The sequence below is a fragment of the Engystomops pustulosus genome, chromosome 7, assembly GCF_040894005.1.
Source record: "Engystomops pustulosus chromosome 7, aEngPut4.maternal, whole genome shotgun sequence".
Classification (NCBI taxonomy): domain Eukaryota; kingdom Metazoa; phylum Chordata; class Amphibia; order Anura; family Leptodactylidae; genus Engystomops; species Engystomops pustulosus.
The window spans coordinates 128,339,069-128,352,814 of record NC_092417.1 but is presented as its reverse complement, the minus strand read 5'-3'; the positions used below and the strand labels follow the sequence as shown (position 1 = coordinate 128,352,814).

The 13,746-nt window shown below is 44.2% G+C and overlaps 1 protein-coding gene across 1 annotated transcript in view; it reads left to right on the top strand.

Annotated features, from left to right (window-relative positions):
* The first annotated feature begins 2,135 nt into the window (after positions 1-2,135).
* LOC140070825 (dipeptidase 2-like) overlaps positions 2,136-13,746 on the top strand; it is a 755,511-nt gene continuing 743,900 nt past the window's right edge. Inside the window, exon 1 of the mRNA XM_072117775.1 lies at positions 2,136-2,180. The gene's annotated coding sequence lies outside the window, so the exon portion shown is untranslated. The remainder of the gene's footprint in view (positions 2,181-13,746) is intronic.

Genomic DNA, 13,746 nt, shown 5'->3' with positions numbered 1-13,746 from the left:
GCACTGCACAAAACTGGCCTAACAGGGTAGAGTATTGCAGCTAGAAAGATGGCACCTCAGTCAACAATCTATCGCATCATCAAGGAATTCAAGGAAAGAGGTTCCATTGTTGCCAAAAAGGCTCCAGGGCACCCAAGAAGGACCAGCAAGCGCCAGGACCATCTCTTAAAAGTGTTTCAGCTTCGGGATCGGGCTACCAGCAGTGCAGAGCTTGCTCAGGAATGGTTGCAGGCAGGTGTGAGTGCATCTGCATGCACTGTGAGGCGGAGACTCTTGGAGCAAGGCCTGGTGTCAAGGAGGGCAGCAAAGAAGCCACTTCTCTACAGAAAAAACATCAGGGACAGACGGATATTCTGCAAAAGGTACAGAGAGTGGACTGCTGAGGACTGGGGTAGTGTAATTTTCTCTGATGGATCCCCTTTCCAATTGTTTGGAACATCTGGAAAACAGCTTGTTCGGAGAAGACAAGGTGACCGATACCACAAGTCTTGTCTCATGCCAACTGTAAAGCATCCTGCAACCATTCATGTGTGGGGTTGCTTATCCGCCAAGGGAATTGGCTCTCTCACAGTCTTGCCTAAAAACACATCCATGAATAAAGAATAGTACAAGAATGTCCTCCAAGAGCAACTTCTCTCAACCGTCCAAGAGCAGTTTGGTTATCAACAATGTCTTTTCCAGCATGATGGAGCCCCTTGCCATAAAGCAAAGGTGATAACTAAATGGCTTAGGGAATAAAACATAGAGATTTTGGTCCATGGTCTGGAAACTCCCCAGATCTTAATCCGATTGAGAACTTGTGGACAAACAAAAACCAACAACTTGTGACAAAATGTAAGCATTGATTGTGCAAGAATGGACTGCTATCAGTTAGGATTTGGTCCAAAAGTTAATTTGGATGCCAGGGAGAATTGCAGAGGTCCTGAAAAAGAAGGGTCAACACTGCAAATATTGACTTGCTGCATTAACTCCTTCTGTCAATAAAATCTTTTGTTACTCATAATATGATTGCACTTGTATTTCTGTATGTGAAAAAAAACATCTGACAACCACACATAAAAACCAGAGGGCAACAGATCATGTGAAAATATAATATTTGTATCATTCTCAAAACTTTTGGCCATGACCGTACAAGGTGGAACCATAACATATTTGTCAAGGCATCCAGGTAATATTTGGGATCTGACCATAGTCAGTATTGAGGCCTTCTTGCAATAACTTAAAAGACAATTATGAGCAGCAGGGGCTGCAGGCTGCATTAACACCTATGGAACCTGGATCCTCTCAAACTCATTTGTATAACTTTAAAAGCCCTTTTATGCTAAAACCAGGACATAAGAAGCTAAAAGAAGAGCAGACCCTGACAGAGGGCACATGCAGTGCCCCTTATATTTTGATTTGATTTAACATAAAACTAACTATTAGCTATGGTGGAAAGTTGTTTCAGGTTAATTCAAATCAAATGACAAGGGGGCACTGTCTCCATCTGGAGAAAACAAGGTTTAATCACTAGAGGCAACAGGGCTTTTTTACTATGAGAACTGTGAATCTGTGGAATAGCCTGCCTCAGGCTCTGGTCACAGGAGGGACAGCAGAGAGCTTCTACAAGTGCCTAGATGCCTTTTTCCATTTAAATAACATTGGTGGTCGTGTTATATAGAATTATTCCCCCTACATCCCTTCCACATCCAATCCCTTCTCTTCCTAGGTTGAACTTGATGGACATGTCTTTGTTCAACTGTATATTACTATGTAACACTGGCATGTAAGTCTGCTGGTTTACAATCCTTGATCCTAGTGGTAGATGTCTTTCGCTTAGTCCCTCTCTAAGCAGGATAATACTGCTAATACTACTACACAGAAAGCAAGATTTTCAAAGAATCTTTACCAGAATGCAAGACTTAGCATAGGCATTCACCATATTTATTGTCAATTGAACATTTACGGTACCTACTTAAGCAACCCACTTTGCCCTGTCATCAACACGTCTAATTGCAAGACCTTTTGAATATTTATTCAAAGTTTTTAAACTATTTTAAAGAGCTACTTATTGTGCAGTTCAGACTTTATGCAATGTAATTGTTTCTACCGGAAAAGGAGGAACTGAATGTTATTGCAGTCAGCCTTGTAGTATAGTTTCCTGCCACATAAAACATCATCTCATGCAGCGGTGTAGGAAGGTATGGTTTATAGCTGTTAGTTTTTATTGCATATTGGTTGAATTGTATAATGTTTTACATTTTCTCTTTATCTCTATATATTGTTGGGTGTGTGTACCAGTGGAACAATATTTATTACCCACCCTTTATCCTGCGTGTGCTACAGAAAGAATCTTTTATGCTTTGTTACATTTGTCTGTTACCATAGAAGCATATAGTATCCACTGTAGAAGTGCTCTTGTTTCATTATTTAAATGATTTACAAAAGCTTTATAACCATTTATAGCTAGTTTCTACAGAATTGATTTATGAGAAATTCTTTTAAACAAACAACATTGTTTAATAGTAATAGAACTAAAGTACAGAAGAACTAAATGGAGGACTATAAGATAAAGAGATCAGATGAAATGCTCTTCATGGAATGTATTGCCAGTTTTATACTCCTCCTATAGGCAAACTTTTTTTCTTCAATAAAAAGGAACTTATCTTCAGAAAATGAAAGGTTATCCCTTCACCATACTTTATCCAGCGCCTTCAAAATGCCAGTTTTTACGTTTTCCCCTTTTTGTGGAGGGATCCTATATTCTCATTTTTATCATCCAGGTGCATGCTGTGCTTTTTGACATGTCATGGCTGCAGGATATCATTCAATGCAAATACAAGAGTTGTGCCTGTCCTTATAACTCTAAAAGCTCGGCTAATATTATAACTCTGCTGTCAATGTAGGTACTAGAGATAACTGCACTAGCGAGCAATTTGCCTATTTTTGATTTAACTATAATATGAAACCAAACATTGTAAAGGCAATATGATTAGTTATCTTTAATATATTCAGTTCAACAGGCTCTTAATCAATAAATTAGGTTGACTATAGCATAATTAAATATGTTTTTAAGCAAAATTAATTTATGGCCTGCTACCTGCTAGGATGTACTGAGGTATTGCATACTTGACTATAAAAAATTATCCATTGGCTGTTGCAGCTAAACAATGTGACCATTAAAAAATTCCTATCTCAAATTCACAACTCGGTAATGGTACTGTAAATCAAAAACCATAAATGCATTCCAAAAATTATGTTTGTTTATGTAAGTTCAATAAAGCAGAAACATATTGTGAAATGTAATAGGTGTACAGTAGCTCACCTTTTAGCAGACTTTGCAGTAATCAGTAGTTTAGTGTGTTTACTTAAAGGAAACCTACCATTTGATTTTATGCATTATGAAGCAAACATACCTTGAGAATGCTGTAGCTACAGTTATGCAGGATCATAACTTGGTTAGTCCCTGTGCTGAGTGGTTTTGCTGTTAAAACATTATGATTATAAAGCTTTCTCACTTCTGTGGTTCCTTCACCGCTTGTTTAGCACTTGACTGCAGGAGAGAATGATGTAATCTGCTTGTGCCTGGGGGCAGAATAAGCAATTGCTGCACCATCGCCCAGCTGTGTATGAGTGATCCAGCTCAGGTTGATTAGTGCTTGACTAGTTATGCTTAGTCTTTACATAGCAGCCATTTGCAATTCCAAACTCCTGTGTAATGTGTAAGCCAGTGTTTCCCAGCTTTCCCAAGGTCCTGAATGGTCTCAGCACAGAGATTAATCAAGATATGATCCTGCATCAATGTAGCTACACCATTCTCAAGGTATGTTTGATTCATAATGCATCAAATCAAATGGTAGGTTTCCTTTAAAGGGCACCTGTCAGTCAAATTACCAGCCAAAGCTAAATATGTTTTCATAAACTGCCATTAAAAAACATTGCCCCTATCCCTACATTGTCCCTCTACATGGCTGTAAACTTAAACAATCAGGTACTAAAGCTTTATGCAAATTATCTGAGAGTGGTCCAACGAATCATTATCATATTCAGCTGTCCAGCTTATTCATGAGTTGGAGGCACAGTCACACCTCCCAGTGCTTGACTGACAACCTGTATAATGGTGTGACACTCCTGGTGCTGGCTCTTCTATATGCTTCCTGGTGCTGGCAGCTACTCCCCCTGCAGTCTGTGTGTGTATGAGATACAACTGCTCCAGGATGCAGCCATGTGTGGGGGGGACACAACGGGCTTATTTACTAAGGGTGTTTTTGGGCCAAATTTAATAACTCTACTAGTAGTTAGGTATGTTTAATAGAGTATATATACCTAGGACATTCTGTCAGGTTGGAGGAGGCCACCTTAGACGAAGAGGGGGCAAGATCCCGCTCCGTCACCGTACCTTCGGCAGTGCAGGTGTTCATTTGATGTGAGTGGATAGTAACTCTCTGTACAGCCAGGATATGAGGGCCCTTCCTTGGGCCTGCAAGAGGATGAGGGGAACATTAAAGGAGTTTTCTACCAACTGGTCACCGGGAAACTGTGTGTTTATAGCATGGCGGATTTGAAAATATAGCAGGTGGAAGGAATTTGGCAAGTCATAGGAATCTTTTAACTGCTGGAATGTGTGGAGGGTGAGCGTAAAATATGCAAAGTTTTCCAGGATGGGATAAGGAAAGCGATACCTCTTTTAGCTACCTTGTAAGACAGCTCCCTTCACATCAAGTATGAGGCCTTAAAACACCTACAAGAGGCCTTATGACATGATGTGGGATTAAAACCAAACCAGTATATCTATTCCAGAAGGAAGAGACTCCCAACTGTAGACAGCACTGTTTCGACCTGATTGGGTATACTCGATACAGCTTGGGGAGCTGGTTTGGCTGAGTGAGAGGCTTGTGACTAGGTTGGGAAGTAAGGGTTTTCTTTACAGAGACTGCTAATTAAGGCAACCATGTATTCGTGTGGAGTCTTATTGCCATGTATGCTCCACTAGGGGGATTCTGGGAAAATATGCAAAGTTTTCCAGGATGGGATAAGGAAAACCACACCTCTTTTAGCTACCTTGTATATGGCCCCGGATTAATCAACCAGCTTCAGACACAGTGATAAATTTGGTGCAGTAGAGAACTGTCTATTTCTACTCTGCACTGGTCTAAAGACTGACAAATTAATAAAACGTCCCAAATATGTCACGAGAAAACTGTCTCAAAATCCACAGATATATTAAAGTGGTTCTAAGTCATTACTAAATAATCTTCCAGATTTAGCACTGTGTTTGATGCTGGATGATTAATCAGGTCTACAATAAGACTGGAGAGTCATACTTCTTTTAGTTGGTCTAGTTTGCTGCACCAGGGGCCTCTTGCATGTGGACTTTTGTGGACAGAAGATTTATTGCTCTTTTAATACCCCTTTGTTGAATGCCCGGGAGAAGATTCTTATCATCCGTCTAGCTCATATAATTTATCTCATCTCATATAATTTGTCTATTTCCTATCTATATATTTAGCTATCTAACCATTTATCTATGTAGCTTTTTCTAATTATCTATATATCTTCTATTTAATAAGTAGCGCTGCATATAATATGTGTAGGGCCTGTTCTAACCCAGGTGGGACAAGGTTTCAGTCTTTACCTGTCCATTGAAGTGGGTTCCGTGACCGGACTCTCTGGGAATCCAAACCTGCAGAAAATCTCACTCACCAACTTCTTGGCTGCAGTTCTGGCAGTAGCCTTGGTTGTGGGGAAAGCTTCTGGCAACCTTGGAAAGAGATCAATGCACAGAAGCACGTATTCATACCACTTTTTGGTATCCATCTGCATGGAGACAGCGACTCGGGTGTTACCTTCTGTGGGGTCTTTACCACCTTACCTGGGTTGGGGCGGCACAGACCATACAGGCTTTCACTAGTCTAGTGACAGGAGTAGTAATGCCCAGGGCAAACCACTGGCGGTTCATGAGTACCAGCATGGCCATTTTGGTTGTGTGTGTGTGTCCGTGGGCTTCTTGACTTACTGTTGGGTGCAGGGCTTTGGGCAGGCACACCCTCTCTCCCAGCATCCAGGTCCCATTGGCATCTGGGCTCCAGCTTTCCTGTACATTTCCTTCTCATGTCATGACACTTTGGCCACCAGGGACTGGAACACCTGTGGATCAAACGTCTCAGACTCAGTACTCACCATTGAGACTACCGGACAGTCTCTGGGTTCCATGTGTGCAGCTGCCTTCGCCACCCTGTCAGCCACATCATTGCCCTTGGCCTGTGGAGTTACCAATTATGTGTGCTTTTACTTTGATTATCCCCACCTCTTGTGGAAGTAAGAGAGCATCCATGAGCTCTGTAATCAGTGTGCCATCTTTAAAGGGGTCCTTGCAGAGGTGAGGATATCTCTAGCCTTTCATATGGGTTCATAGCCGTGTTTAGAACCCAAAACTATACCTTGAGTATAGATGTTTGCCCTTTTACCATCCGCCAGCTGTAGTGCTTTCATGAGTGCCGTCAACTCCATCTCCTGCGCTGACCTGTGTGGAGGGAGGGGCTCTGCTTTTACTACCTCAAGTGCACCACTGACTGCTGCATATCCAGTGTAGAACCATGCATCTTCTCCTCCAGACCTGGATCCATATACAAGAAAAAACCCCTATCTGGGTTAAGCACACTTCTCCCCCCCCCCCCCTCTAAATCCTGTAAGACTGGTGACAGAATGGCAGGATTCAGAGCTGTGCACCTTATCAGTGTGACATTCTGGGGCATCAGGAGTGCACAGTGGAGTCTGGCCATTGCTCAGATGTTTAGGCTGTACTTGGGGGAAGATACTGTGCAAGTCATGTGGTGTTTGCACAGTAAATGTGTGATCTAGGATCTACGATCAACTCACTGGCCTTGCAGAGCAGATTGCTGGCTGCAGTGGGGAGTGCCTAGGGACGGGGCAGACAGGATTGCCAGTTTAAGGCTGTTGAATGCATCAATTGCCTCTTGACTAAAGGTGAAATGGGTAAGAGGCAATACAGTCATAAAGGGGCAGCATCAGGCTGGAGGCAGCAGACCTAATCCCAGGCCTGCAGTAGCTGGCCAGTTCTAGAAATATGTGAAGAGGCTTAGGGCCTCGGGACAGGAACATATTCTAGACTGCCAGCTGTCATGTGTCTGCCTGTGGCTGAGAAGCAGTGGCCTAGGAAGACCACCTTCCCCTGGCAGTACTGGAGTTTGTCTCCGGAAGCTTTGCAACCCTTCTGGAACAGAAAACTCATAAGGTCAATAGATGCATCCTGGCAAACCGAAAATGGAGGCACATAACAGTATGGTTGCAAAGGGTTGCAAAGCTTTCGGAGACAAACTCCAGTACTGCCAGGAGAAGGTGGTCTTCCTAGGCCACTGCTTCTCAGCCACAGGCAGTACTGGACATACTGGCATATAAAGTCATCGACATACTATAAAAGAACATCATCTGGTAAGGGGCTAGTCTGCCAGTATACTCCCTGTAGGGCTGTGGACTACTGACTGGGTGAGTTTTACCCCCCTTGTGGGTATCTCCACCAGGTCTACTGCAATACTAAATTGGTAAAGGCAACTAGGTACTGGAAATCTCCATGTAAGGGCACAGAGAGGAAAACATTTGCCAAATCAATAACAGTGAAGAATATGGCATTCTCGGGGACTGCTGCCAGTGAGGTGTGTGGGTTAGGGACCACTGGTAATAGCTTCAGTAAACTCATTGACAGCTCGGAGGTCATGGACCATCCTACCTGTATTAACAGGTTAATCATCACTGGGCTAACAGGGGAGTTTTACAACAAAAGGTACTAACTCTGTCTTGGGGATGGTGTGCTTGCTGATGTCTTCGTCCGTTACCACCCCCCTAGTTGGGGCATCTCTCTGTTTCCAAGAGTGTGGGCACTCACTTCAGTCACTTCGGCAATGTCTCTCCTCCCCGTAGTTGAAGCACATCAACTTGGGTCTGGCGGCTGGCACTTCCGGAACTGTTGTCAGTCTCACTTTGGCAGTGGTCTGTTCGCAGCCAAGTCTGATCTCAGTTCCCCCTGGCTTTCTCTAACAATCTTGTCGGTCCCTCTGTACGCTTGTCTGGCAGCGATGTCTCTAGTCCATTAACAAAACAGCTGGCAAGTGCACTAGATGTACACTGTACTGCCAGGTTATACCCCATGTGTCCAAAAGCTGTAAACAGTTTTCCATGGAACTCTTCCACTAACTGTTTAGGTCTCTGCTTTGTCTCATCTAGACATATAGGGCTCTCCCCTAACTAAAGTCATAGGCTCTGTCATAGAGTTGGGGACATCTGCACCATCTTAGAGTCACATTACATGGCATAGGCAGGACACACTGCATTCTTGGATCACCAGCAGCTCAATAAGGAGAAATTCTCCTTTCTCTAGACTTCAAGGTTGCCAGCCTGTCAGCTCTTCGAGACGAGATAACAAAACATTATCCTCAACCAGCCTTTAGGGCCGCAAACAGAGTAGCGTCATAGGCAATTAACTTCAGGTACTTGAGAAAATCACATTCTCAATGTTGTTGCACCAGGGCTCAGACAAATGTAAACTGTTCAAAGATGGCCACCGCTGAGGGATGGTAGGACGTGTCATCTTCTCTAATGTAGTCACAGGGTTGTGACTAGTGACATGATGTGGGGAGAAACTAGGGGCACCACAATTATAACACATCTCTCCTGACTCTTAGGGGCATATTTATCATATGCTGGCGCTTGTGCCGCTGCATGTTCGCAGCCCGATACATCAAGAGGCTTCATATATGAAAAGTCGCCGGCAGCAGCTAGTGCGCAGTAACGCCCTGCGCCGGCCCACTCCTGGACGGCCGCGCCCTCCGCTCGTCCGGCCGCGCCCCCCCCTTCACGCCCCACTGGCGTGAAGGTGGCAGATCGGGGCAAATAATCACAAAAGCTAGCAATAAGCATTGTGCAGAGGTCCTGATAAATATGCCCCTTAGTCTCCATTAAGGGGGTGGAGACTAAGAGGGCGCTAGTCTGGATCCTAGACACCATATTTTTTTTCCTTTTTTCATGGAGGAAAATACATAAAATTTCTTTTTCTCAAATTCTCTCCACATCAAAAACTTTGAAATGTCCCTTATTACCCGTCTCTTTCTTCAGTGGGCACTCTGGAGGATTCCTGTCACTGTGTCCTCGTCCGTCCGGCTCTAAGTGTCTGTTTGGGAATCTTATGAAGTTTTCTCACATAGTGAACACATTAGTACACAAGTATTTTTTCTTTTTAATTATAGGTTTAAGCAGGAAACTGTACAACTATTTCTGTCTGTAAACACCCTGTGTGCTTCTGCTGACAACAATATTTGGAAATGTCATTAACAGCTGATGACACATTTCCTGGTGTTGAAATTTTTTTTTGTTTAAAACAACTGAGTAATAGCTAAATCTTCCACTCAAGGCATGCTAATAAATGCAAAGATGACTTTTAAAACCATGAATGAAAGAAATATAAGTGAGAATCAGGTTTATTTAATTTAAGGGATCCTATCATCAGGTTTTGACTTTTAAACCTAATGAAAGGTTCACGCAGTTTACAATACATTTAGCACAACCTTCCATTTTCCCCATCAAGTCTGAAGCTCGAAAGAGTAACTGGCTATAATGCCAATTAACCTGTTCCCCCTTCTTGACGTACTATTATGGTACTGCGATCTTACATTGCGGTAATCTTCAGCTGACATCCCCCTGTAACAAGGGCCAGATTAAGGGTCCCAGCAGAATGGAGCACCTCATTTAGGATTGCCCCTTGAATCAGCAGCCAATGAGGGGCCCCCTCCCACAATAGTATATCTTGCTTACACTGTTGCATACACGGTTTAAAATATCAAGCTGAGCGCTAGCGATGTGTCAAGGATGCCCCTTCGACCCATGTCCCGGGTTGCAGGCGCACCCAAGCACAGACACGGCAGTGTGAACCTGACCAAGGTCTAACAATGTCTTCTGCGATTCAGGACGCGCATACCTGCCCCCTAGTGTGCGCACACTGGCTTTCCGCTACTTAAAGGGCCAGCACGCCGCTGATTGGCGCTGGTCCTCCCTTGATTTAATAAATAACCAGCTCTTTCTGCAAACCCTGCCGGATCATTAGACTCTATGCCTCAGAGAAAGCTGTTTCCTTCTGCCTGTGTGATTCCAGTTGTGATCTCCTGCTATGTTTCTGAACTTGATCTTTTGCCGCTTGCCATGACCTTCCACTTCATCCCCAACTCTGATCCCGTGCTGCCAGTCTTGACCTCTTGCCTGACCACAACTCTGTCTGCCTTCCAATTCTGTACCTAGCCTTGGCCATCACCGCAAGCAAAGTTGCACCTGTCGATCGACCTGGTGGTATCCAGCTGTAGCAAGTCTGGTTCTGGTAAAAACCGGGTGCCACTTAGACTCCGCTACCAGGTGTCGGCTTACATCATCACTCCTGGTGGTTCAGTGGGTCCACTACCCCTGAACCTGGCAGTAAGATCCAGGCATGGATCCCACCAAGGTTGAACCTGAACTGGCTGTTCTCCCCACCAGCGTAGACCAGCAGTCCCAGAAAATTGCCGTGCAGGGACAGCAACTAGGAGAGCTCACCACCATTGTACCGCAATTGTTGGAAACCCAGCAGTCCGGTTCCTGCGCCACCTCACGCTACTACAGCTTCTCTACCTACTGCAGAACCTAGACTGCAATTATCCATGCCATCCAAGTATGACGGAGACGCCAAGTGCAAGGGTTTCATCATGAAGTGCTCCTTGCATTAATAAATTGATAAATAATAAATAAATTGATAAAAAATAAATTTGCAGTTTGCCACAGAACGGTCCAACCGTGGCTTTCATGATCAGTCTTCTCTCTGGGAAAGCCCTCGCATGGGTCACCCCAACCTGGGACAGGAACGACCTGGTCACAGCCAATATCCCCACATTCCTCGCTGAATTACGGTCCGTCTTTGAGGAACCAGCCCGGGCGTCATCTGCTGAAACCACCCTGCTGAAATTGGGCCAGGGGGATTTGTCTGTTGGTGCAGTTTAATTACGCACTCTAACTTCCGAGCTTTCTTGGAATGAAGCAGCCTTGGTCGCCACCTTCAAAAAAGGACTATCTGGTAGAATCAAAGATGCCCTGTGACCTTATCTTCCTGGCCAATCGACATCCTGTTCTCGTTTTGAGAAGCAGCATCTTGAACAAGTGCAAATCAGGACCCGATGACTGCTCGCTTGGCTCGGTCTTCCAAAGACCACCTCAGCCACCCTCCATGTCTGCTGCAGAGGATCCCATCCATGTGGATAGAGCTTGTCTTAGCGCTCCAGACAAGGACAGGAGAATCTTTGCCTCTATTTTGCCAGCCAAGAGCACTTTCTTAATACTTGTCCAGTCAGTCCACAGCGTTTGGGAAACGCAGGGACCTAGGGTTCTTGGTAGAAGCATCCCTAGGTGAGAGCAAAGCTTCTCCACGCCTGAACATACCTGTCCTACTCAGCTTTGGTCAACGATAGCCAGTTTCAAGCTTCTGCCTTCCTGCATTCCTCCTCTGCAGGAAACTTTGTGGATGCTGCCCTGGTCTCCCAGTATCATCTTCCTGTGGTCCGCCTTAAGAAACTGGTTGCCATTTCGTCAGTCAGTGGACAGATTCTCTGTGATCTGGTACTGCACCAAGCCTCTATGTCTACAAGTTAGGGCGTTACACTCCAAGCCACTGGTCCTTCAAGCCACTGGTGGGTCTCCCCGCTTCTTATAAGGACTTTGTTGATGTGTTCTCGGAGATGCAAGTGGAGACTCTGCCACGGAACCGTCCCTACGACTTCCCTATGTTCCCTGGGCACATCTTTTCCATGAGGTGGGGTATATCCATTGTTTGTGTCTGAAACCGTGGCTATCTCAGCCTATGTGAAGGAGAATTTGCAGAAGGCGTTCATTCGCAAGTCCTGATCCTAAACTCTGGCTTCAGGCGGCTTAAGAAGTGTTCTCCAAGTTGAAGTCTATCTTTGCATCTGCTCCTGTTTTTACACGACCTGATATGGAGAAACCCTTCCTGCTAGAAGTTGACGCTTCCTCGGTAGGAGCTGGAGCCGTTCTCACCCAGAAAGGGCCCAATAGCCGAACTCTCACTTGCGGTTTCTTCTGCAAAATCATCTCTCCCGCAGAGAGGAACTATTCCATAGGGGATCGGGAAATTCTGGCCATAAAGCTTGCCTCAGAGGAGTGGCGTTATCTTTTAAAATAAGCTTGTCATTCGGTCTGTATCTATACTGACCACAAGAACCTCCTATATCTCCAGACTGCTCAGCGCCTCAATCCACCACAGGCTCGCCGGTCTCTCTTTTTTTCTTGTTTTAAATTCCTGATTCCTCTTTCGTCCAGTAGAGGAAGGTTATGGCCAATGCCCTCTCTCATGCCTCTGACGTAGTTGTGGAAGAACCGGGTCCTTGACATATTGCTTCTCTGAACTACTTGTGGGTGCCGCTCTTGTTGGTCCACAGTAAATTCCTCCCGGAAATACCTATGTCCGACCTGCTCCTAAAAAAGGATATTAACTTTGGGACATTGCTCTTGTGTGGCGGGGCACCCTGGGGTGCAATGATCTGTCGCTCTCATCTCTATTTTCTACTGGTGGCCAGGTCTGGTCAAGGATGTATGAGATTTTGTGAGTTCCTGCGCTTCCTGTGCCCGAAATAAGTCATCACATCTGAAGCCAGTAGGCCTGCCACTGCCGATACCCAGCTGCCCATGGACTCACTTGGCCATGGACTTTTTAACAGATCTTCCGCCATCTTCTGGTAATACCGTCATCTGGGTGGTCACAGATCAGTTCGTGAAGATGTCCAGTTTGTTTCCAAATTCTGGCGTTCATTGTGCAGTCAACTGCAAGTTAAGCTGGACTTGTCCAGTGGCTCATTGTAATGAATACAGTAGTATTGCAGTATTTGGTTGTAACAATCAGAATTTTAAGCTTTGTTTGAAACTTTTTTTTACTACTTATTTAAACCCTCTAGGGTACATTAACCCCAGAGGGTTTAAAAAAATAGTAAAAAAAAAAAGTTTCAAACAAAGCTTAAATTTTTTTTTAAAAAACCTAAAAGCTCAAATCACCCCCTTTCCCTAGAACTAATATAAAATGGATTAAACAGTATAAATCACAAAAAATGTAAAAGTTACAGATTTTTAAAGGTGGAGAGCAAGAAATTAGAAAAAATCCCTCCTTCCTTAAGGGGTTAAGTATTGGAATCTATATTAAAAAAAATAGAAACAAACTTACCAGTAAAGTAAAAATAGTTGATGAATAATATCTCTTTTCTTCAATTTCTTTAAACCTGAACATTTCTCAGTAGAACCTTTTTGCAACTACAGAACTTAAGTTAAACTTAATAAGAAACAAAACTCGAGTAACAAAGTACAGTATCTATACTATACTCGAGTATAAGCCGAGTTTTATAACCTCTAATTTTACCAGTAAAAACTAGGAAAACCTATTCACTTGAATATAAGCCGAGGGTGGAAAATGTATTGGTCACAGCCTCCCAGTATACAGTCAGCCCCCTGTAGTATATAGCCAGCCCCCAGTAGTATATAGCCAGCCAGCCCCATGTATTATATAGCAAGCCTCCAGTAGTATAAAACCAGCCAGCCCCCAGTAGTATACAGCTGGCCAGCCCCATGTAATATACAGCCAGCCAGCCACATGTAGTATACAGCCAGACAGCCCCATATAGTATACAGCCAGGCCCGTGTAGTATACTGCCAGCCAACTCCATGTAGTATACAGCC